The sequence below is a fragment of the Myotis nattereri genome (assembly GCF_964212035.1).
Source record: "Myotis nattereri genome assembly, chromosome: Y".
NCBI lineage: Eukaryota > Metazoa > Chordata > Mammalia > Chiroptera > Vespertilionidae > Myotis > Myotis nattereri.
Genome location: NC_138094.1, coordinates 30,855,230 through 30,877,160, shown reverse-complemented (window position 1 = coordinate 30,877,160; position 21,931 = coordinate 30,855,230). Strand labels below are relative to the sequence as shown.

The 21,931-nt window shown below is 43.6% G+C and overlaps 1 pseudogene across 1 annotated transcript in view; it reads right to left on the bottom strand.

The window, feature by feature from the left end:
• Positions 1 to 3,720: 3,720 nt before the first annotated feature.
• The window catches only part of LOC308512413 (centriole and centriolar satellite protein OFD1-like), a 96,332-nt pseudogene continuing 78,121 nt past the window's right edge, over positions 3,721 to 21,931 (bottom strand). The window contains exons 15-17 of the transcript in view: positions 16,994 to 17,145; positions 16,190 to 16,342; positions 3,721 to 3,786 (exon numbers count right to left, since the gene is read on the bottom strand). The product of the transcript in view is annotated as a centriole and centriolar satellite protein OFD1-like (transcript). The remainder of the gene's footprint in view (positions 3,787 to 16,189; positions 16,343 to 16,993; positions 17,146 to 21,931) is intronic.

Sequence of the window (21,931 nt, the reverse complement as noted above, 5' to 3'; positions counted from 1 at the left end):
GGCTGAGGCCGAGGCTGAGGCCATCTGGGACACGGAGCCTGGCCTCGAGGGGCTGGCCAGCCGGAATGAGGAGCTTGGTGGCTGACATCACTTGATGGAGATCACGGCTACTCCCAGAAGTCTCGGCCTAAGTCAGACCCTGCCCAGGGGCTCTGGGCCCCACTTCAGAGCACGGACCTTGCGAGGGAGCAAGACAGCCGCGATGTCGTGTGTGGCATCTGCATGGACAAGGTGTGGGACAAGCCGGAGGGCAAGCGGATCTTCGGCATCCTGCCCAACTGCACACAAGCCCACTGCCTGGGCTGCCTGAGCACCTGGCGGATGAGCCGCCAGCACTTCCCGCTGAATGTCATCAAGGCCTGTCCCCAGTGCCGTGTCTATTCCAGCTACATCATCCCCCACAAATTCTGGGTGAGTGAGGGGGGCAGAGAAGGTGCAAATCATCAGGAACTTCAAGGCTCGGACCAGCCAGATCCGATGCTGGTACTTTGCGCGGGGGAATGACCGCTGCCCCTTCAAGTCTGACTGCATTTACCTGCACCAGCTCCCGGACACGGCCCCATCCTCGGCTTCTCCCTGCCCATCCTCGGCTTCTCCCTGGCCCAGATTGCACATAGCCGGCCTCCGGGAGTGAGATGGTGCTGGGCTCCGCAGTGCTGCTGGAGGACGGATGTTCCTGGATTATAACCTGGCCGCGGCCTTCTTGGGGTTAGAACTCCTGCTGGATGGCACCAGTTCTTAACCACAGGCTCCTGCAGCCAGGACCAACGTGTGAGGGGTGGGGTTGAGGGGCAGGGTGAGTTAGGGGGAAGGTCTTTCCCCTTTTGGGGTTTCTAACACGTCTGTGACAAATGTAAAACTTGTATGGTACCTATGACGTTAACGGAGCCCACTAAGTGGGATGGAATTAGCCCCCTCTCCACCTCCATGAACATGAGAAGGGTGGAGGGCTCTGGGTAAAGGGGAGGGTTCTCACTGCCTTACTAGGGACTTGGATTTTAACTTTGCCCTTTTGTAGAAGGATTCTGACAGAAAACCAATAAAATGCACCTAAGCCAAAACAAACAAAAAACAATTAATCCAAAAAATAGGCAGAATTGAAGACGTTTTTCCAATGAAAACATACAAATCGCTAACAGGTACATGAAAATGTGTTCAAAATCACTAATCAGGGAAATGCAAAATCAAAACCACAATGAGCTATAACCTCACACATTTAGGTTGGCTATCATAAAGAAGACAAATGTTGGTGATAATATGGAGAAAAGGGGAACCCTTGTGCACTCTTGGTAAGAATGTAAATTGGTCCAACCACTATGAAAAACAATATGGAGGTCCCTCAAAATATTTAAAATAGAACTACCATATGATCAGCAATTCCACCTCTGGGTATTATCAAAAGAAAATGAGAACAGAATACTGAAGACTCTGCACTCCAATGTTAGCAGATATAATGCAGCATTAATCACAATAGCCAAGATATAGAAACAACCTAAGTGCCTAGTGTCTATAAGGGATGAATGGAGAAAAATATGTGTGGGTGTGTGTAAGAGACTACTATGAACAATTACAGGCCAACAATTGAACATCCTGGATAAATTCCTAGAAACACAGCCATGAGAAGACATGGAAATCCTCGCATATGCAACAACATGGATGATTCGTATGATAAGTGAATAAATTACAGAGACAAATGCTAAATCTCTATATGTGGAATCTTAAAAAGAACTCATATAAACAGAGACTAAAGTAAGGGTTTACCAGAGGCTGAGTAGTGGGCAAAAAGAGATGTTGGCCAAAAAGCATATACTCCCTGTTAGGGAATGAGTAAGATTGGGAAATCTATTATGTGTTATAGTAACTATAGTTATAATGCTATGTTGTATAACTGAATATTGATGAGAGTAGGTCTTAAATGTTCTCACCACAAATATTTGATAATTATATGACATGATGCAGGTGTCATTGAATGCCATGGTGGCAAACATTCTGCAGTAGTGTGCCAAATGAACACATTATATACCTTACCTTAAACTCACAATCTTCTGTCAATTTTATCTCAATAAAGCTGGAAGAAAAATAATGTTATCTAAGAGCTGTTGCAAGAGATGTCAAATTCTTGGTGGCAACATGAGTAAATGTTTTGCTTATGCTGTGTGACAAAAAGAAAAAATAGTGCTTAAATTCTTTCAATTACTTTCCAAAATATTCTTCAATAGCCCTGGCTGGTGTGGCTCACTTGGTTGGAGTGCACCAAAAGGTCACAGGTTTGATTTCTTGTCAGGGCACATACCCAGGTTGCAGATTTGATCCCTGGTCAGGCACGTAGGGGAGGCAACCAAATTGATGTCTCTCTCTGTCCCCGTCTGTAAAATTAAAAAACTAAGAAATGAAAAACATATTGTCAAGGATTAAAAATACTTCAAAGATAAATTTCTTAAAGCCTAAAGAATAACACTAAAAAGCCTTATCATTTTGTTGTAGAACTCAAGGGCTAGACAAGTATTAATGGCAAAAACAATTCAGCTTAGCTTGTATTTGTAAAGGAAGATGATCCACTCCAGGATTTTCATGGAAGGACTGACCAGATAAATCCTTCCTGTGTTAGGCTGGATTTGGGTGAAGTGCATTTTCTAAAGGCCATTCTGGAAGAGCTTCTAGGGGCTGAGCATTTCAGTCCTGGGATGTATTCCATAGAAACAGCTCCAGCACAGCCCAGGCTAGAGGCAGCGATGCTGGTCTAGACACCTGGGTCCTGGCTGCACAACTGGATGGTCACAAGACCTTGGTCAAGTCTCTAACCTCTGTGTCCCACGTTCCCTAATCTATAAAATGCAGGCAGTCACACTTCATGTGGCTGATATGAGCATTAAGTGAGTTAATACAGGTACAGGTTTAAAGAATACCTGACACACAGTATGTGCTCAGTAACTGTTACCTTTTCTTCTCAGGGTTTGGGTTCATTCTCAAGACAAAGATGTCAGAAATAAAGCCCAGTGTACTATGCTGTTTCTGGCACCTAGAATGAAAAACCTTTGTCTTTATTTTGAGGGACAAATCAGAAGGATGGTGCTGGGGAAGATGGCCTCTGGTTTGACAGGCAATAGCCCAACTCTGGAGAGCAAGGAACACTGAAGAAACGACCAAAATGCAGTCCGGAAATTTGACCAATAACATGATTTTCAAAGAAATATCTAACACAAAAATGGAGGAAAAAAACACGTAACAGCTCATTCTAGTGTAATGAAAGGTCTAAGTATGAGAAATTCTGATTATTTTTAATTTTATACACTAGAGTACCAAATGAAATGATGAAAAAGAAACCACCCTGTATTAAACAAACATTTTTTTATTGAGAACTGTATTTATTACATTGTGTTACATGAGAAAAAAGCTGGGCAACACAGGTGGTTACCAGAAGTCATCTGGTTTCATGAGACAGCCCTGTGAAACTAAATTAGAGAAAGACAAAATTTTAAAAATTTGTTAAATTCTTGTCAGTTCATTAGGGGACCTTTCTAATGTTCTCATTCCTTTCCTAATCAGTAGCCATATCATAACTTCAAAAGGTAAAAGATTCTTTTGGCAGTCAGTAATTTTGATTAATTCAATAGTTTCTTAGAGGCAGACCTCAACATATGAACAGTGCCCTTATGCTAACAAAGTCAGCAATATGATAAATGATTTGCATAAGAACACAATGTTGGGGAAAGCATACCTTTAATCTTTATCACTAGGGAGCAGCTTGTCCACTTGTGAGTCTTCTTTGACACTCTTTATTGAGCTCTGAAAAGAGAAGAAAGAATAATTTTGAAATTAGAGGTGTATTAATGTACTAATTTTATTAAACAACTAGGGGCCCGGTGCACGAAATTCGTGCACCGGGTGTGTGTGTGGGGGGGAGTGACGCTCAGCCCAGCCTGCCCCCTCTCACATACTGGGAGCCCTCAGGCGTTGAAACCCAACACCCTCCAATCACAGGATCGGCCCCTTGCCCAGGACTGACGCCTCTGTCAGAGGCGTCAGTCCTGGGCAAGGGACCCACATTTCCCCCCATCACTGGTTCTGCCCCCAGCCCAGGCCTGATGCCTCTGGCCCAGGCGTCAGTCCTGGGCAGGGGACCCCCAGACCCCTCCGATTGCTGGCTCTGCCCCTTGCCCAGTCCTGATGCCTCGGCCAGAGATGTAGACTCCCATCACCCTCCGATCGCCTGATCAGCCTCTTTCCCAGGCCTGAAGCCTCCGCCAGAGATGTCAGACTTGGACAAGGGACCCCCATCTCCCCCCGATCACTGGCTCTGACCCCCGCCCAGGCCTGAGGCCTCTGACCCAGGAATCATGCCTGGGCAGGGGACCCCCATCTCACTCTGATCGCTTGCTCCACCCCCCGCCCAAGCCTGACGCCTCTGCCCAGGCTTCAGTCCTGGGCAAGGGGACCATCATATCCCCCAAATCCCTGGCTCCGCCCCCCACCCAGGCCTGATGCCTCTAGCCGAGGCGTCCGGCCTGGGCAGCGGGGACCTGCAGCGGCAGCAGCGCCGTGATCTCTCGCTCTGCCCCTGCCCAGGCCTAACAACTCCGGCCGAAGCATTAGGCCTGGGCAGGGGACCCCCAGCTCCCAGTGGTTGCAGGCTCCGCCCCTGCCCAGGCCTAACGCCCCTGGCCTAGGCGTCCGGCCCCGGCAGTGGGGACCCACAGTGGCAGTGGGGGGCGCCGCCTTCGCGCGGGCTCCGCCCCTGCCCCTGCAGGACGCCTCTGGCAGAGGCATCCGGCTCGGGTAGCGGGGACCCGCAGCTGCAGTGGCCCCGCGATCGTGGGCTCCGCTTTAGGCACAGGCAAGGGACCCCTAGCTCTCGGGACTGCCATCTTCGACCGTGCCCAGCTCCCATCCCTGGCTCCACCCCTACTTCCTGCTATCACTGGCCAGGGTGGCAAAGGCGCCTGATTTTCAGATCATGGCTGGGGGGCACCTTTGCCCTGTCCCCCAGCTCTTAGCTCCCCCCTGGGTTTCCGATCACTGTCAGTGGGCTTCTTCCTGCTTCCCCTTTCGCCTCCCTGCATTGTGCCTACATATGCAAATTAGCCGCCATATTTGTTGGCAGTTAACTGCAATCTCAGTTGGCAGTTAATTTGCATATAGCCCTGATTAGCCAATGAAAAGGGTAGCGCCGTACGCCAATTACCATTTTTCTCTTTTATTAGTGTAGATTTTGAATTCTCTGAAACTCTTCAAAAAATGATTTTGAAAATATCAGAAGATCACAGACATTCCAGAAAACTGGGATCTTAAGCCAGCCAAAGGAATGACATTTCAATTTTTCAATTTTATTATTTTGTTAGCTTTTGTTTTTCTTTTTTGTTCCTCCCCCCCTTTTTTTGTTTGTTCCTTTTATTTTTTCTTCTTTCTTTGTTCTTCTTTTTTTTTTGTTTGTTCCTTTATTTCCTACTTCTGTACACATTATTTTTTCAACCACGTGAGCAAAAGACATGTGAGCGGTGCACTCTTGTCCAGGGAGCTTTAGCCCCGTGAACAGCCTGCGTCGAGCCAAAGAGAGGCAGCCTCATGTGGCCTGCCCCTATCCAAGGAGCAGCAGCTGTGTGAGCAGCCCACTTCCCTGTCCGAAGAGCAGCAACCACATGAGCAGTCTGACCTGTCTGAGGAGCAGCAGCTGAACAAGCATCTTGCCCTTGTCCAAGCAGCAGCAGCCGCACAAGCAGCCTGCCCAATCCAAGGAACAGCAGCTGTGTGCCCATCCGAGGAGCAGCAGTTCTGCAAGTGGCCCGGCCCCATTCGAGGAGCAGCGGCAGCCCAACCCGGTCCAAGAAACAGCAACCGCATGAGCAGACCGGCCACATCTGGTGAGTGGCAGCTCTACACAGCATGCACCGGAGGAGCAGAGCCACAACAGCCTGCACCTGTCCGATGAGCATCAGCCGATACTAGGAGCAGTAGCCCCACAAGCAGCCCACCACAGAGGAACAACAGCAGCATGCAGCCAGCCCCCAGTCAAGGTTCAGCAGCCACGTGAGCAGTCCACCCCAGGTCAAGGAGTAGCAGCTGCGTGTGTAACCAGCCCCAACCAAGGAACAGCAGCTTCGTGATCAGCACATCCTCTGTCTCAGGAACAGATTGTGTGTGTGAAGCCTCCCCCCACCAGCCAGAGAAGCCACCACAGCGGTGACCAGCACCCATCAAGGGAGCTCCTGCCAACTAAGGAGCAGCTGCTACAATAACCGCCAGAGGAGCAACCACAGCGTGAGGAGCCACTGCCACCCAAGGAGCAGTCGCTGAATGACTCAACATCTAGATATGTCGGTGAGATCAAACATGGGTACACAAAGAAACCCCCAAAGGAAAGAGAAGGAGGACTCGCCAGAAAAGCAGCTAAGTGAAACCGAGGCATGCATGACAGAAAAAGAATTCAGATTAAGGGTCCTAGAGTGCATAAACCGGATGAAGGAAAAACTCAACAACTTATGCAAGAAGCAAGAAGAAACAGATGAGAAAAAATCAATAAATTATGTAAGAACCAAGAAGAAATGAAGAGTGATATAGCTGCAATAAAAAACACCATTGAAAGTTTCAACAGTAGACTAGGAGAAGCAGAGGACCAAATTAGCGAATTAGAAGACAGGGAAGCAAAACTCCCAAACTGAATTGCAATTGGCAAAAAAAAAATTAAAAGACAGGAGGAGAGACTAAGGGAGCTATGGAACAACATGAAACGAAACAACATGCGAATAATAGGGGTGCCAGAACAACAGAAAGAGGAACAAGACTTAGAAAACCTATTGGAAGAAATAATATCAGAAAACTTCCCTGAGGTGGGGAAGAAAAAAAAGGCACACAAGCACAGAGAGTCCCAAACAAGGTGACCTTAAAAGACCCACATCAACACACATCATAATTACCATGGCAAATGTTCAGGACAAAGAGAGAATCTTAAAGGCTGCAAGAGAGAGACGGAAAATTACATACAAGGGATCTCCCATTAGATTATCATATGATTTCTCAACCAAACACATCAGGCCAGAAAAGAATGGACGGAAATTTACACAGTGATGCAAAGCAAAGCAATGAATCCAAGAATACTCTATCCAGCAAGACTATCATTCAAAATTGAAGGGGAAATAAGAAGGTTCACAGACAAAATAAGGCTAAGGGAGTTTATCAATACCAAGCCAGCAATGCAAGAAATGCTAAAGGGACCAGTGTAAAAAGAAGAAATAAAAAGCTCAGAAAGAAAACACACAGAAAAAATAGAAATGGCTACAAACAAGTACCTTTCAATAATAACTTCAAAGGTAAATGGACTAAATGCTCCAACCAAAAGACATCGAGTGGCTGAATGGATAAAAAAAAAAAAAAAAAAAAAAAAAAAATGACCCATACATTTGCTGTCCACAAGAGACTGACCTCAGAATCAGGGACTCACACAGACTGAAAGTGAAGGGATGGAAAAATATCTTTCAGGCAACTGGAAATGAAAATATAGCTGGGGTAGCAATACTTACATCTGACAAAATAGACCTCAAAGTGAAGGCCATAATAAGAGATAAGGGAGGCCACTTCATAATACTAAAGGATTCAATATACAGAGGATTTAACCCTGATAAACATATATGCACTCAATACAGAAGCACCCAAATACATAAAAAAACTCCTGGAAGATATCAAGGGAGAGACTGACAACAATACAATCATAGTAGGGGAATTTAATACACCACTGACATCACTGGATAAATCCTCTACACACACAAAAAAAAAATGGTAAAGAAACAGCAATCCTAAATGACTCACTAGATCAGATGGACTTAATTGACATCTTCAGAACATTTCACCCCAAAGCCACCGAATATACATTCTTCTCAAGTGCTCATCGGACATATTCAAAAACAGACCACATATTGGGTCACAACCAAAGTCTCCCCAAAATCAAGAAGATTGAAATCATACCAAGCATTTCCTCAGACCACAAGGGCATAATATTAGAAATAAACTAGAATAAAAACAACTCAACATTTTCAAACACTTAGAAATAAAAACACTTAGGAGCTGAATAGCATGTTATTAAATATTGATTGGGTTACCAATGAGATCAAAGAAGAAATTAAAAACATCCTGGAAACTACTGACAATGAAAACACAACAATCCAAAACCTATGGCACACAATGAAAGCAGTCCTGAGAGGGAACTTTATAGCTCTACAGGTCTATCTCAACAAACAAGAAAAAATGGTAGTAAATCATCTAAAACTACCTCTCAAAGAATAAGAAAGAGAGCAACAAGGAAAGCCCAGAAGGAGCAAAAGGAAGGAGATAATAAAGATTAGAGCAGAAATACATGACATAGAGACAAAAAAAACAATACAGAAAATCAATGAAACCAAGAGCTGGTTCTTTGAAAGGATAAACAAGATTGTTGAACCTCTAGTCAGGCTCACCAAGAAATAAAGAGAGAGGACCCAAATAAACAAAATCAGAAATGATAATGGCGAAATAACAACAGACCCCAGAGAAATACAAATGATTGTTAAAAAATACTATGGACAACTCCACTCCAACAAACTAGACAACCTGGAGGAAAAGGACATATTCCTAGAAACATACAACATTCCAAAACTCAATCAGGAAGAATCTAAAAATCTCAACAGGCCAATAACTATGGAAGAAATTGAAGAGGTCATCAAAAAGCTTCCAGCAAACAAAAGCCCAGGACCACACGGCTTCACAGGGGAGTTTTACCAAACATTCAAGGAAGAACTAAAACCTATCCTCCTCAGACTACTACAAAAAATTAAAGAGGAAGGAACACTTCCAAGCTCATTTTATGAAGGCAACATCACCCTAATTCCAAAACCAGGTAAAGACAACACAATGAAAGAGAATTACAGGCCAATATCCCTCATGAACATAGATGCCAAAATCCTCAACAAAATCTTGGCAAATCAGATCCAGCAGTACATAAGAGAGATCATACACCATGACCAAGTAGGATGTAACCCAGGGATGCAAGGATGGTAAAATATCCGCAAATCAGTAAACATGATATACCACATAAACAAATTGAAAGAAAAAAACCACACAGTCATATCAATTGATACAGAAAAAGCATTTTTTTTTGTTTTTTTGTTTTTGTTTGTTTAGGGTACCAGAAAGAACCTTTAATAAGTCTTGCTTTCCAAAAATAACTTGTCCAGTGAAATAGTGAATGCATCCCTGGTCTCTGGAAATGGGAGAACAGGGAGAGCCTGTCCTGGAGCTACAGAAAGAATGTTGGTGTTCCTGAGCTCGATGACATGGCCAAGGCATTCAGCTCCTGTTTTGGAATGACTGGAATATACCAAGGAGCCAGAGTCTAAGAGGAACCAAGCTGCATCTGATTAGCCATCTTGCCACTGTTGTGCCCAGATTTCAAGATTCCCAAGAACCCCCACAGGGAGCCAGCGAGTCCGATGCAAAAGCAAAGAGTCATTCATTTCAAACCTAGGTTTGGCTCCCCTGCCACACTCACCGATGCAACGGTAAGCTCCAGTGGCCGAGAGAGAGAGAACTCTGTGCGGAGAGAGGTTTTATAGGGGGTTGGGGTAAGGGGAGGAGAAAGGACTGTGGGCCCTGCCGATTGGCCAGGCACTAGTCGGTGTCTCATTACACAGGATGTGGTCATAGTGATGGCGTGCACTTCCCTTGACTATCTTCCGGGAAGAAGCTTGCTGAGCACATGGCCAAGTTAAGATGAAGGGCATAGCCCTTACCCTGGGGCAAGGTGGAGGACGTAGCTCTTACCCTGGGGTAAGGTGGAGGGCGTAGCCCTTACCCTGGGGCAAGGTGGAGGGCGTAGTCCTCGCCCTTTCATTCCCCCCTTGTCTTGGAACTTCCGGCTCAATCATGAGACGAACTGCATTTCTATTCCACCATTGCTAGAGGCCCATACTGGGCACACAGAACTATCAACTGAACTATCCCTATAAGCTTAACAAATGGCCCGGTGGAAGGGAAACAACAACTTCTATTGAAACAGGATTTTTCTTCTTAAAATTCCTCCATGGCTATCAAAAAGCCAAATCAAGATTCCTGATGTTTGCATAAACACAACAAGAATGGTAACTGACTACCTTTGCTGGAATTTCATGGTTGAACCTTAATGTGCCCCGTAGGGCCAGGAAGCCAAGCCATCCAGCTGCCATCAGGCCTGCCTGCAGTATCTGCTGAGTTAGGTGAATCCCTCACCTGTAGCAACTCCACCTGAGCCCACACTCCAGGCTTTAAGGCCCATCTCAGTAGCCCTCCTACTCGTTGCGGCCCAGAGTGTGTGGGGGTTCCGCAGGGATGCAGAGGCATCTTTACTGCTCCCCTTCTACTCTTACCAACCGCCAGTGATGGTAGGGCATGGGCCTGACACTCCAGCGCCAGCCATCTTCAGGGCTCTCAAGCAGGATACCAGGCTTTCTTCGTGGCATTCTTAGTGGCTTCAAGTCTTTAGAGCTCGGACAGGGCTCTTTAAAACATGATACTCCAGTCAAAGTTTTCCGTTAATAAAACCACTATTAGGAACCAGTCTTACTGAATCTATGCAAAGAAACGTACTTATTTAGCATTGCCAGATTTCGGAGGAATTACATAAGGAGAAAAACATACTGATCTACTCTAAGATTTTCTGACTTTCCTTGCTAATTCCTTTTCATGGATTTAAAACAAAACAGTAACTGTTGGCATACCTTCTATTCTAAACAGGCTTTTTCCAGCTTTACTACCCCTGACATGGCATGGTGACTCAGGCCTGCAAGACAGTATTACAGGCTGCCAACTGTTAGCTGTCTCTCAAAAGAGACCAAAACCTGATGGGCACCCTTCCCTGCCCAGCTGGGCACCTGCCCTCTTGGCAGCTAGGCACCCTTTACTTTTGGGGGTCACCCCACACAGCTGCCTTCCAGGACAGCCAACATACATTCAAACCTGCAAAAGAATCAAAGGTTAATATAACATATCAATACAATGAAACATAATATTGGCATCATGGCCGCTTCAGGCAGCCAAATCTTCTGCTACCAAACATGTGATCCTATAAATTGTCCTTGTCTCTTTGGAGCCATGTCCATGAAGATGCCGGCATTATCTAAATGTATTACATAGTATTGTGGGGGCTCCTGGTGACAGGAGTGATCGCAAGTTATGTTACCGGCATCAGGCAGGTCGAGCACGCCGTAGCTTGAGCTTGAGCGGGGTGCGTTGATCTGGATCGATGCTCCATTTGGTGATGAAGTCTTTCCGGATGGACCCAGGTCGCGACGCCGTCTACCTTGAGAGCGGTGGGGGTCGTCAGCACCACAATGTAGGGACCCTTCCAAAGTGGCCCTAGGGTCTCCCGGCGGTGCCTTTTGATGTAGACCCAATCTCCTGGTCTGTGCTGATGAGGAGGTGGGGTTGGGCTGGTCTCATAGATGGCGCGGAGGCGCGGCCAAATGTCCTTGTGCGCCCTCTGGAGCCCTCTCAAGGAAAGAGATTGTTAAAGAAAAGCCACCCAGTCCTCGCCAGTCTCCGAGTCAGACAGATTCCTCCTCTCTTGGAGAACTTCAAAGTCCTGATGGCTTCTAGGTAACCCTGTTTATCAGTTACAGCAGCAACAGGTACCAAACCCTTTCAGTACATTTGACCAGCTTCATTCCCGCTCACCTTTACAGATTCTAAGGCCCATTGTCTTCCTTTAACCAGCAAGCCAAATGACACTGGCCTGTATTATTTAATTCAGCACAGGCAGGGGGAAGGGCCCATGGAATCTATGCCCTGAGGAACTGTGAGCCCCACCCTTAAATGTCCCAATCAGACTAGAAAAGCCACAAATACCTTTTAAATCTACCCCAGAATTCCAAAATCCCAACCTAGCACAGAATATACTTCCACACTTACATGAACAAATAATTATACCCAAGTAGACATACAAACATCAAATAAACATTTACACTTATACCCTTTCAGTGAACAAGTACCTTTACAGTCTTGGGATCTTGAGCAGATAACAGGAACACCGCCCAAGTCCCCTGATGGGGGCCTGACAGGAACAGATGTGGGGGCCTCCCTTTCCCACATCCCAGGACAGGATTCTTGACCTATGTCTCATCCAGATAGAAACGGTACTCATATTGAACAAGGAAATCAAGACTAAATAGACACGATAACTAGATACATTCCCCATTACGAACTTCGAGGTGCATGCCACATTTATACCCCAAAATACCAACAAATCAGTTTCAGTTGTGTCGAGATACAGAACAGGGGCAGTAGAAAACTGCCTAGGAATGCTTCTTTTCTACCTTTTTAAAAGATTCGAACCCTTAGCCAGTCCGAGCTTTGACTTCCCTCCGGAAGTCCCAGAGACGGTGAATACCATCTAGAAGCCATTCCTCCAGATACATGACAAGTACCTTAGAGATTCTTGATAATCTACATCAGTAATCCATTCACACAATCCCCCAAAAGTTAAAGAGGAAGGAAAGAACCATTCAATGTCCTTCAAGAGGATTTCGGCGAAACAAAAAAATCAACAGATTTAACACATTGGAAAACCAAGGCCAGAAGTACCCTCAGACATTTCAGGGGTACCAAGGAAAGAGAAGTTAGGCCACGTCCAGCCCTTTTCACAATCCACCATCAGTGACAAGTCCCAGTTCACTGGTTTACCATTCATTTAATATTTCTTCAGAAAAAGCATTTGACAAAATTCAACACCCATTTTTGATAAAACCTCTCAGCAAGGTAGGAATAGAAGGATCATACCTCAACATAATAGAAGCCATATATGACAAACCCACAGCCAACAGCATACTCAATGGGCAAAAACTAAAACCATTTCCCCTAAGAACAGGAACAAGACAGGGATGCCCACTCTCACCACTCCTGTTTGACAGTGTACTGGAAGTATTAGCCATTGCAATTAGACAAGAAGAAGAAATAAAAGGCATCCAAATTGGAAAAGAAGAAGTGAAACTGTCTTTATTTGCAGATGATATGATATTATACATAAAAAAACCTAAATACTCCATCAAAAAACTATTAGACTTAATAAATGAATCTGGCAATGTAGCAGGATACAAAATTACTGCCAAGAAGTCTATGGCATTTCTATGCACCAATAGTGAACTTACCGAAAGAGAGACTAAAAAAGCAATCCCATTTACCATCGCACCAAAAAATACTAAGCTACCTAGAAATAAAATTAACTAAAGAGGTAAAAGACCTCTATTCAGAAAATATTCATGTTCTTGGATTGGTAGAATCAACATCATTAAAATGTCCATAATACCCAAGGAAATGTATAAATTCAAGGCACTTTCCATTAAAATACCAATGGCATATTTCACAGACCTAGAACGAACTCTCAAAAAATTCATCTGGAATAAAAAAAGACCCCAAATAGCTCCAGCGATCCTGAGAAAGAACAATGTAGGTGGGATCTCAATACCAGGTATCAAGCTGTATTACAAAGCCACTGTTCTCAAAACTGCCTGGTACTGGCACAAGAACAGACATATAGATTAATGGAATAGAACAGAAAGCCCAGAAACGGGCCCAAACCAATATTCTCAATTAATATTTGACAAAGGAGGCAAGAACATACAATGGAGTCAAGATAATCCCTTCAATAAATGGTGTTGGACAATTGGACAGATACATGCAAGAAAATGAAACTAGACCGCCAACTTACACCATACACAAAAATAAACTCAACATGGATAAAGGACTTAAATATACGACCAGAAACCATTAGAATATTAGAAGAATCCAAAGGCAACAAAATCTCAGACATATGCCAAAGCAATTTCTTCACCGATACAGTTCCTATGGCATTGGAAACTAAACAGAAAATAAACAAATGGGACTACATCAAAATAAAAAGCTTCTGCACAGCAAAGAAACTATCAACAAAACAACAAGAAAACCCACTGCATGGGAGAACATATTTGCCAATGTTATCACCGATAAGGGTTTAATCTCCAACTAGGGAACTCATACAACTTAATAAAAGGGAGATAATCCAATCAAAAAATTGGCAAAGGACCTAAATAGACACCTTTCAAAAGAGGACATTCAGAAAGCCAAGAGACATATGAAAACATGCTCAAAGTCACTAAAATCATCCGAGTGATGCCAATCAAAACAACAATGAGGTACCATCTCACACCTGTCAGAATGGCTATCATCAACAAATCCACAAAACACAAGTGCTGGAGTGGATGTGGAGAAAAAGGATCACTCGTGCACTGCTGGTGAGAATGCAGACTGGGGTAGCCACTATGGAAGACAGTATGGAGTTTCTCAAAAAACTACAAATGGAACTCCCATTTGACCCTGTGATCCCACTTCTAGGAATATATCCCAAGAAACCAGAAACACCAATCAGAAAGGATATATGCACTCCTATGTTCACAGCAGCACAATTCACCATAGGTAAGATCTGGAAACAGCCTAAGTGCCCATCAGTAGATGAATGGGTTAAAAAACTGTGGTACATCTACATGATGGAATACTATGCTGCTGTAAAAAAGAAGGAACTCTTACCATTTGCAACAGAATGGATGGAACTGGAGAGCATTATGCTAAGTGAAATAAGCCGGTCAATGAAGGAAAAATACCACATGATCTCACTCATTTGTGGATAATAAAGACCATTATAAACTTATGAACAAAAATAGATACAGAGGCAGAGCTGCCTCAAACAAACTGTCAAACTACAGCGGGAAAGCCGGGGAGGGCTGGGTGGCTGGAGGGGGGTGATAAGAGATCAACTGAAGGATTTGTATGCATGCATATAAGCATAACCAATGGACATAAGACACTGGGGGTAAGCGAGGCCAGGGGATTGTCAAGGGCGGGGAAAAAAAGGAGACATATGTAATACTCTTTATAATACTTTAAGCAATAAAACAATAAAAAATACTGAAATAAAAAATAAAATAAAATAAAATATCAGAGAGGAATGGAGAGGGAGAGATAGAAACATCAACAATGAGAATGATTGATTGGCTGCCTCCTGTACATCCCTCACTGGGGATCGAGCCAGCAACCTGGGTTATGTGTCCAGACCAGGAATCAAACTGTGACCTTCTGATTCATAGGTCAACACTCAATCACTGAGCCATGCTGGTTGGGCTGAAAACTTTTTGAAATATACAGTAGGTCCTCAGGTTATATCGCGACATAATGCGATTTTCCCCGTTTAGTTGGAACCCACTTATAGAAGCACCTACAACACTCACATGGAGCACATACACAGCAGTAATGAAGTGAAAGAGTAAAAAAAAAAAATAAAGCAAGATAACAATTCCTGACCTTTACTTGTGGCAGATAATAAAAAACAAAGCACATATGTACATATGTTGAAATGATGGAACTTTTTTTATTAATACTGTAAATGGGAGATAGTGATGTAACCACAAAACAACATACATCGAGTTCAACGTAACCCGAGGACGGCCTAAATATAATTTGAGTCCAAAACGCTGACTTTTAGATGTGAAATTTAGCAAGCACTCTAACTGTCCTGTGCGCATTCTCAATAGCCATAGTATTCTAGACTTATGTAATATATTAGAGGCCCAGTGCATGAAGTTCGTGCACTCAGGGGGTCCCTCAGCCCGGCCAGAACCCTCTCACATTCTGGGAGCCCTCGGGGGATGTCCCACTGATGGCCTTCGCGCTGCCACAGAGGTGGGAGAGGCTCCCACCACCACCGCTGCGCTCGCCAGCCATGAGCCCTATGGGAGCGTACTGATCACCAGGGTGCAGCTTCTGTATTGAGCATCTGTCCCTGGTGGTCAGTGCCCATCATAATGACTGGTCATTCTGCGGTTCAACCATTTGCATATTAGGATTTTATTATATAGAATTCATGTCTCAGATAGTACCAATCCATTTGTTTTTCATTGATAGCACTTTCATTCTTGTTCTGAAAATAATGAGATAGCTCCAATTTTACAAAACTTACCAATCAAGATCTGTTCACTCTTTGGCCCAAGCAAAGGAGACAAAATTTTGTCAGAAGTGTAATATACATACGACTTGAGGCTCCATTTGAATTTTGGATTTCCTCTGCTGTTACCTTTTGTCTCCAACTCCTGTCCCAAGGTTTTCTAACAAACCACAGAAGCCCTCACATCCTCACATACAGACCACTGGTCCATAGCATCAGTACCTTATCCACCTTCTTCAGGTCTTGGTCCTTTTGGGTGATATGCATGTATTTCTTTAAAGCATATTCACCACAAACAGATTTGTCTTTCATTTCCTGAGCACTCACTTCTAATTCTTTCTCCATTTCCGTCTTGAAAGACTCTTCAATAATCTGCTGTAAATAGATGACCAGCAAAATAGGAGATACACATATACATTTTAAAAACACATAGTACTATAACTTTCTTTATGTGACATGTGCATGACAGAAAACTGTTTCATTCGTTGCGACTATCAAAGTGGCACAAATATATCATGTAATGAAGAATAGGAATTACTGTGCCTAAAGTGTCTGTGTTCCAGATCAAATGAGCCAGGAATTCAAGGAACATGATACAGAAGATTAATCTACGTAAGGTCCAGCAGGCATGAGAAGTAGCATGGTAATCCATCTGCCTGGGACCAGAATCAGGACATAGGAAGTCAAAGACAATGAGGAGGGAGGAGGGCAGGGCAGCCTGAGGAAGCCACCAGATTGGCAGCCACCTCCCCCAGTTTCTTCTGGTCCTAGCCAGCTGACCTTGAAATCCCTTACACAGGGAAGTTCTACAGCAAAGCAGAGTCCATCTCCTTTCCGAGTGTGTTTTCAGGAACATGAGAATGCATGCTCACAGACTTGCAAAGCTCCCTTTTCCTATGAGACTCCTATTATGCCCATGTACAGCCCTTTTCAGTGGGCTTAAGCACAGGAGAGGATTGGGATGCCTGCAGCAAGCTTTTTAAAAGTTACCTACTAGCATGGAGAACTGAGCTATGCTTATTATACCTTTTCTCGATCCAGTTTTTCTAGTTTTCTCCGTTCTCTTTCCAAAGCTTTCTGTTCATTCTGCCTTCTTTCTTCTCTCAGCTTCTGTTCTTTCAGCAGGTTCCATATTCTTGCTTCTTCACTCTCTTCTCTAACTTCTTTCTCATCTGCACCTAAAGAGACAGAAAATAAAGAGCAGAGGCCCAGGGAGACTGCTCGACTCTCAGTTGATTGTGTTGGCCTGCTGATCCATCTTCATGGTCTCGCAGCCTCCAGCCCCACACCTGGCACAGCATCTGCCTTTTACTTTACTTCGATGAAAACAAGTCACCCTTGCCATGAACAACTTCAACTGTCCTCCCGCCACAACACATTTCCTTATCTTCCTCACCCCTTCTTCTGTACTCTGCCCTTCGCAAGCCTTGCATTTCTGCCTCTATCCTCAGTTGTAACTCTCTATTTAGGATTCTAACTTAAACATTAGTCTGTATTTATACAGCAGTTGTATAACTCTTCCCCTAACTCCCACAAAAGCAATCGAGCCTCTACCGCCCAGAACAGTACAAAATTAGTACAAAACCAGCACCCCGCCCCTGAACCCCCCTAGTCATCTTACCAACATTTCCCACTTGCCCTGGGCCGATCCCTTCCTGGAGTTTTAGCTATTAGCTCTGCCCTGATCATTCCCACATCTTTTTCTCTAGCACAGATCTCTCCCCGAGTCTCATCCGCATTTCTGGCCAGTTCCCTACCATCAACACTTGGAAATCCCACAGCATCAGCTTCAGACCTGAAGTTATCATTCCTGTCCCTTTTTATCATGCCTTTCTACACTACATTCACTCATCCACCAGGGCTTACAGGCTCTAACTCCCCCAGATACTGCAATAAGACTACCTCTCACCTTTTACCTGGACAGCTGAGCTGAAATAACCTAATCAATGTGCTCACCCTGACATCAGTCTCTCTGCCTTCAAGCAACCACCATCAGCAGCACCCTTCATTTCCTGAAAATAAGACCTGGATTTCTGTTGCTGTCTCTGCTCTGGTGGTGTCCACACCTTCTTTCCGGACTGACCTGAAATAGTACACTACTTCTGCACTGGGAACACTGCACCTCCAGCAGCAGACTCATGCTACCTGGGTATATTTGTGCCTCCCTTGCTCTGTGCTTTGCTTTCAATCTCTCCCTAACCTAATACTCACTTCCTCCCACCTCTCCCACACAACCCCACCACTGAGCAAGCGCCCAGGACCCTGAAAAAAGAGATAAACGAACAGAAGAATATACCATGTTCATGGACTGGTAGAATTAATATCATTAAAATGTGCCTACTATCCAAAGCAATCCTTAGATTCAATGCAATCCCTATTAAAATGCCAAGTGCATATTTCACAAATCTAGAAATATGCAAAAAATTTATATTTGCATATGAATTTGAATGTTCTGAACATTCAAATGAGATACAGAACACTGAAAAAGAACCCAAAATAGCCACAACATTCTTTTTTTTTTTTTTTTTTTTTTTTTTTTGGTATAGCAAAGGCGGAGATTTGTTAAAGAACAAGTACAGACTCCAAAGTGGGGAGGGGGAAAGAGTACCACAGAACAGACTCCCACATAGGGAGGGGGGTAGGGTCCCCTAGCCACAACATTCTTGAGAAACAGGAACAAATGAGACTACATTGAACTAAAAAAAACTTCTGCAAAGCAAAAAAAAAATCAGCATCAAAATGAAAAGGGAATCCACTGTATTGGAGCACATATTTGCCAATAATACATATGGTAAGGGGTTAATTTCCAAAACACATAAAGTACTCCTATAATCCACCAAAAGAAAAACAACCCCATTAAATGTGGACAGAAAATCTAAATAGATACTTCTCCAAAGACAACATACAAATGGCAAGAGACATGAAGATAGGCTCAATGTCACTAATTATTAGAGAGATGCAAATTAAAATGACAATGAGGTGCCACTGCAAAACAGCCAGAATAGCAACCATTAATAAGTCATACAATAAGTGCTGGTGAGGTTGTGGATAAGAAGGAACCTTAGCACACTTCTGGCTAAGGAATACAAGATACAGCCACTAAGAAAAACAGTATTCCTAAAGTGACACCTCTCCACCACCACATTTACACAGTATTTTGTACCTGCCTTCTCACAACCACATGAATCTGTTTGTTCTACATCTATTGTTCCAGGCTTTATTTGTCTATTCCCTGTAGCTCAAAGCAAAAGTCCTCACCTGTCACAGGTTTAACTCAATGTCAATCCCACAGATGGCTATGCTTGCCTTTCTCCTCTGGCTCTGGAAGAGCCTAAACTTTTGTAGGCTACACTTTCCCCCCAGCAATGCTAAGAGACAAATTCATAGGTTCACCAAAGGATTTTGAAGGTCTTTGCTAACAGGACAGAAACAGCACAGTCATTTCGGACTCATACTCCTGGTCATGAAATTCAAATACCAGAGGAGGCAGTTGATCATTTTCACAGGCAGAAATGCGATCTTCTTCTTGCTTGCAGACCTAAATGCCATCACTTTATCACATGGAATAGCAATCTCAAAATAGAAATGCTGTTTGGTTGCTGACTTTAAACAATAAAGAAGAAAAAAGGACTATATCTTTGCTGTGCATTGCATAACAACATTTCATTCAAGAGACCACATATATGACAGTGGTCCCATCTTCTCTCTATATAAAAGTCCAAGCAACGGTTAAGACTGGCCGGTAGCTATGATGTGCACTGACCACCAGAGGGCAGATGCTCAAGGCAGAATCTGCTCCCTGGTGGTCAGTGTGCTCCCACAGCCAAGCTCCCATGACCAGACAACTTCCCATGGTTGCTCCCGCGACCCCACCCCTGCCAGTAGGCCCCGATCAGGAGTGGACAAGATGGCCCTGTTCACCAGCCAGGCCAAGGGACCCCCCAAAATCATGCACCAGGCCTCTGGTAAGATTATAATGGAGCTGAAAAATCACTACTGTCTAAGTGGTGTGGCTATCACCACATGGTAATGTAATACAATGCATTACTCCTGTGTCTATGGAGATGCTAATGTAAACCAACCCACTGTGCTGCCAGTCATATAAAAGTACAGCACATACAACTACGTCTAGTACCTAATACTTAATAAATATAATAAAGGACCATGTCACTGGTTTATGTATTTACTACACTACCCTTTTAATCACTGTTTGATAGTGGTTGTTTTTTTTTTTCGAATGATAAAGAAAAGTGTGCTGTGAAACAGCATCCCATGTTATATGGGCAGCAACTTCATATACCTCATGTTTATTACATCTCTCGATGGCGTCATTTTCTCCTGTGCTTGATTTAATCTTGTTTTGTACAGTAACATGCTGTATGTGCTTGTACCGGAGGGGCAATAGGCTACCTGGATGTACAGGAGGCTGTACCACCTAGATTTACAAAAGTGCACTCTGATGTTCACACAACAATGAATTCCCGAAGGACACGTTTCTTAGAATATATACCTGCTGTAAAATGGTGCATGACTGTACTTTGTAGCTACCTAATTAGTATTTCCACTGGACATCTCAAAGATAACAAGTTTTGGATTTTTTCACTTCCCTTTGAATCCAAACGAAGAGGGGAAATGATGATTATATGAGAATTTTTCAATGATCAATGTAAACATTACTTAAGAATAATTTTAAAAGCCATTGTTATAATTTTCATTCTATCTCTGAGATAGAACACCTATGAACTCAGTTGGTTTCCTTTATTGTATTATTTTTATTTCCTACTCACCCAGGTCTCTGCGAAACAACCTATCACAGCCACTCTTGGGTGGCCACTGCCCCTACTCAGTACCTATCCCATCAGAGGTCTTGGTGATGGCTAGCTGACTGCTGACTTTCCCACTAGAAGCTCCATGAAGAAAGGGCTTGGGTTGTCCCACTGCAGTATGCCCAGCACCCAGTACACAGGAGGTGTTTGTTTTTCTTTTTTCACAATTAAATCAATGAGGTGATATTGGGTGATAGAGTTTTCATATATGAAGTGAAGGTTCTCAATGAAGTCTCGCTGAATGAGTGCTTTACAGGATGGTGTACCCTGGAATCAGTGAGAACAATCCTTTCAAAGTCTCTTGTTTCGTTTGGCAATTCCTCATCTCCCTGAGTATGCTGACTTAAACCAAGAAACTACTTACAAGAGGCGTTGAACATGATAGTCCCATCCAAACACTGGAAAAACAAGAGGTGGTTTTACTTAAGAAATCTCCTTTCAAGCTTGCGGCTTAAACTCTTTAGTTCAAGGAGAAAAAGATCTGGCTGGAGTATGAGACAAAGCTCTAATCTCCCCCTAAAGCTTTCCTCCCTGATTCCACACAGGGGAGGGAAGTGTGTAAATTAGAGACAGTAAGAAGAAAGAGAAAGTGGGCCAGACAAGTTTGATGACGAGTTTTCCTCCAATGTCATCAGCTCTTCTGAAAACTGAAATATAAAGGTTCTTCTGTCCTTATTTTTTTTTTAAAGACATGAAGGAAACAAAGAATTATTAACATACTACAATCACATTGAAGATGTATATGGGTATTAACCGCCATTTCAATTTTATACTATGATTTCCCAAAATGGAATGGTTTCTGAAGAACTGTCTTAAGCAAAAAGGTAACTGCTTTGTCAGACTATGGACAAATAAGAAAAATACAATCTTCCAAAACTCAATCAGGAAAAATCAGAAAACCTGAATAAGCCAGTAAGTACTGATGGAATTGAAGCAGTAATTAGATAACTTCCAGCAAACAGAAGTCCTGGTCCAGATGGCTTCATAGGGAAGTTTTATCAAACATTCAAAGAAAAACTAATACCTAATCTCCTCAACTATTCCAAATATCCAAGGGAAAGGAACACTTTCTATGAGGACAGCATTACCCTAATCCCAAATCCAGATAAAGCCACTACAAAGAAAGAGAATTATCCCC